General features: G+C 66.3%; 1 protein-coding gene across 1 annotated transcript in view; it reads left to right on the forward strand.

Annotated features, from left to right (window-relative positions):
* CD81 (CD81 molecule) overlaps window positions 1-4,447 on the forward strand; it is a 21,502-nt gene that overhangs the window by 1,088 nt on the left and 15,967 nt on the right. The window lies entirely within an intron of this gene.

A 4,447-nucleotide genomic window follows, 5' to 3' on the forward strand; every position in this document is an offset into this window, starting at 1 on the left:
GTGCATCAAGTACCTGCTCTTCGTCTTCAATTTCGTCTTCTGGGTGAGCTGCCGGGGGCCGGGGCGCAGGAGGCTGGGGCGCAGGGGGCTGGGGCGCGGGGGGCCGAGGACTGGGATGCGCGCCGACCCCACAGGCCCGGGAGGCTCGGTAGGCCTGGCCGATAGGCGCAGCCCGCGGGGCGGCCGCTGCGGGCTGCCAAGTTGCAGCCACCTGTGGGCGCCGGGGCGGAGGAGTGGGGGCCCAGGGCCGGCTGGCCGCGGCGAAGGGGTCGCCCGGGGCCATTGCGCCCCCCGACGGCGGGCCAGGCCGAGGGCCGGGTTTCAGGGCGCCAGCCTTTGCGCGTCCGGGCTCAAAGCCCCGGCGCACGGGGGCAGCTGTGCGGGCGACTTGGGCGCTCGGAGTCAGTAACCCACAGGCGAGGGGGGTCCGGGCCGCCCTCAACTGGGACGGCCCCGCCCGGGCCAGGAGCTGCAGTTTCTGGGACCACCCTGCTGCGCGGGGACGGAAGGGGGGCTCGGGGGCGGGGCTCCTGGTGCCCCGCCCCATGAGCTCATCGGGCCGCCGCCCCTAGATGGGTGGCGGCGCGAGATCGCTTGCTGGGTGGGAGCCCTCGGGGCCGGCATCGTGCTCCGCCCCCAGCCCAGTCCATCCGCCTCTCTGCGGTCCCCCTCCTAAGTCTCGGGTCGGCCTGGGCAGAGGGCATACGGGAAGCGCACTGGCCCGGGCATGCTCGCGTGCAGGGGGTCCGCACCGTGGTGGCCTAGCTCGGGGGTGCCCACCGTGCGCACCTCGGCTCCCACCGCACACTTGGATTCCAGGGGCTGGGAGGCTTTGAGAGGCAGTGGGCCCGGCCATTCAGAGTTGGCACAGGGCAGGGGGTGTCCAGGAGACCTGGCTTCGGCTCCAAGCTAGGGGCCTGCTTCCCGGCGTCAGTGCGGAGTGCTGGCTGCGATCTCCACTTTGGGAAGAGTGGCCCACGTGGTCATTGGACGGCAGCCCAGGTGGGAGGGTCTCCCGGGTCCTCTGCCCGCCCCAGGGCAGCTTTCTCCTGATGTCCGGGGTAGCTTCTGGGGAGTGACCGGCTGTGGCTTTTTCTTTGTTTCCATTTCCTGCCAGTCTTGGAATTGATGGGGAGGTGGAGATTCCTTGCTGGGCTGGGAGGGCCTGCGAGTGGGCGCCAGGACACCCATTCTACCCTCAACCCCTCCCCTTGGCAGTGACGCCTCCGAGTGCCCGTTCCTAGCTGCTCTGCCATCCCAGTCTGCTCCGCCCTCCGTCCCAGAAGGACGGCTGGACAGTGTCCCGGGTGGACTGTGTGTTTCTCAAGCTCAGGCAGGGACAGTAAACTTGAAAAATGACCCCTGGAGCGGACTGGACTGGGCCATCTGCTTCCCGTCTGGCCCGCGTGGGTCTGGAGCTGGGAGGTATTTGGGAGAGGTACAGGGGAGGACAGAAGCTGGACTCACTCCCAGGTGGGAGTGAGGGTCACATCCGGTCTGCTCTGGGCTGGCATGGGGAGGGCACCATGGGGGTCCATGAGGCCAGGGCCTCTCCCCGGGGGCAGGGTGCACGGAGACGCCAGTGATGGGCTTCCCTGCACAGGAGCCTTGTCTGAAGAAGTGGTGGTCCAGCGAAGTGGGGAGGGGTAAACTGAGGCCCGTATGCCCCTCAGCTGGCCCCTGGAGCCCCAACACCAAGAAGCTGAGCCTGCGTGAGGGGGGCTAGGACCCTGGTGGGGAGGGGAAGGGTAGGCAGAAGGAGTGGACTTCTCAGAAGTGGGTGTTTGTTCCTGGGGAGTCTGAGGGGAGTGGGCCAGGCTGGGCATCGCCCTGGATAAGCCCTTCCCCGGCTGGGCCCCGGGCATGCCTCCTCGAGGATCGTGCCCTGGGTGAGTCTGGTGGTTTCCCAGGCAGCGGATACCCTTTCTTGTGACTCAGGGAAACTTTTCAAGGCCCCTCCCTACCCCACCCCCTCAGAGCACTGAGAGCTGTTGGCCCACAGTCACCCACTCACCCTGATGACACCACCCTGTGTGCCCCGCACCCCCCGATTCCCCCGTGTTGCGGCTGAGGGTGGGCTCCTCAGAGTTCCCCTGGGTGGGGTCTCTACCTCGGCTGCCTCACCCCCTAGAGTGAGGTCCCACGAGACCCCCTCCTGGGTTTGTTGGGGGATTAACTGTTGCGATAAGTGCTGAGTGAGGGGCTTGGCACAGAGCAGGCTTGCTTGGGAGATGGGTGCTGGGCGTGGTGGCCCACAGGGACCACGGCCAGGGAGAGCGAGCCCATCAGTATCGGAAGCACCCTGCGGGACCTGCTGAGCGGTTCTGGCCCCTAGTGGGCCAGCGTCCCTGGGGCCCGGCATGTCTGGGGAGCCCCGGGGTGGGGGTGGGGGGCGGGAAAAGTGGCTGAGGTCCTTTTAAAAGTTCGGTTTTTTAGAGAAGTTCCCACAAGGGAGGAGGCAGTGAAAGGACTGCGTGCTTCTCCTTTGCCGCTGCAGAAAGGCCTGCCTGCCCACACCCCACATCCACGCTCTCCCTCCCACCCGCACCCTCACATCCACGCTCCATGCTCTCCCTCCCACCCGCACCCCCACATCCACGCTCTCCCTCCCACCCGCACCCTCACATCCACGCTCTCCCTCTCACCCGCACCCCCACATCCACGTTCTTCCTCCCACCCGCACCCTCACATCCACGCTCTCCTTCCCACCCGCACCCCCACATCCACGCTCTCCCACCCGCACCCCCATATCCACGCTCTCCCACCCTGGGGCTGCCTGCACCCCCACATCAATGCTCTCCAGCCTGCCTGCACCCCTACACCCATGTTCTCCCTCCCACCCACACCCCCATCCACTCTCCCTCCCACCCTGGGGCTGCTTGCACCCTTACACCCATGCTCTCCCACCCGCCTGCACCCTGACATCCACACTTTCCCACCTGCCCTGGAGCAGCCAGGGCAGCAGGCACTCAGCCTTCTCCCTGGCAGAGCTGGCAGTGGGGACTCCCTAACAAGCAGATGTTGGGTGTGGCGGGCAGGGCAGGGCATGGGGACACGCACCCTGACCCGAGCAGAGGGCCCAGTGTCCTCTCCAAGCAGCGTGGAAGTCCTGGCCCTTGGGGTTGGTCTGGGAGCAGTTTGGAGAGAGCAGGGACTCCCGTTCCCGTGGGCTTGGGGCAGATGGCAGGCTGCTTGAGCCTCAGTTTTCTTGTTTATGAAATGAGCACGATGCTAGCTGTCTCCTTGGGGGCCCCTTGAGAGGTGTGACTGCTCTGCGGGGAGAGGAGCCGTGTCCCGGCTGGGACTGCTGCTCATCCACCTAATGGACCTTGTGGCCTCCTTCCAGGTCCACAGCAGCGGGACAGGCCAGGAAGGTGGCCGACTTAAGGCCTTGCTAACTGGCATTCAGTTCTCACTTCCAGACAACACGTGGCTGTCTGTCACTTGGAAAGTCTGTCGCCTTCCTTCCGGGATGGGCTGGGACCAGGCGGGCTCCTGGTGGGGGTGGGGGTTTCCTGTGCCCGCTGGGTTTCGCAGGGCTGGGGCGGACTACCCCGGGACATCTAGCTGCCTGGCCCGCCAGGTCTTAGAGAACTGGCTGCTGAGCACTTTGGGGAAGCGTCCGTGGGGTTGGCCAAGAAGAGGAACTCTGCAGTGGTTCATACGAGACAGGCTAGCTGCAGGGGGGGCGGGGGACTCGGCGAGGAGGGAGCCGGGGGCCCTGGTCGTCTCTCTGGGTCCTGGCCCTGGGCCCGTGTCCCTCTGGCAGGGACTTACTGCCTGCAAGACACACTGCAGCCTGCAGGGCCCTGGGCGGGGCCGACCGCAGCGCGCCCCACAGCCCCCGCCCCCCAATCTCCGCTGGGGCTGACAGGCAGCCCCCCAACTCAGTGCAGCCTCCTGACATCAAGCTCACCCCAGCCCCTGTCTTGTAGCTGCCTCTAAACTCAGACTGGGAGATGCACCCCAAAAAGCACCGCATGCCTCCACCCCAGCGCCTGGACTCCTGGAGCAGGGAAGAGCAGCAGCGTGAAAGTTGATCAGGTTCAGAGTCCAAGGACCGCGGGCCGGGAGGTCCTCACCTTTGCACCCTGGCGTTCTGGAGAGGCCCCTGGTGTAGGAGTGGGGAGCCTGTATCCATCGCCCTGGCCTGGCACCCGGTGAGCCGCACAGACGGGCCCCCTTCCTGTGCGGAGAACCAGGGTTTTCAGAACCGGCCCCGAGCCTTCACCCCCAGTCGCTCCTCACCTGTCAGGTGGGATGTGGCTTGACCCAGCACACTGTGACCCACCGTGACCCCGGTGACCACACTGGGGAAGAAGAAGCTTCTGACTTTCCTCAGTGCTGGCCACCACAACACACACACCAGACACGGCGCACACCGTACACACGGCGCACACCGTACACACTCGGCACACACCGTACACACGGCGCACACCGTACACAC

Source organism: Trichechus manatus, unplaced genomic scaffold, assembly GCF_000243295.1.
Source record: "Trichechus manatus latirostris isolate Lorelei unplaced genomic scaffold, TriManLat1.0 scaffold00244, whole genome shotgun sequence".
NCBI lineage: Eukaryota > Metazoa > Chordata > Mammalia > Sirenia > Trichechidae > Trichechus > Trichechus manatus.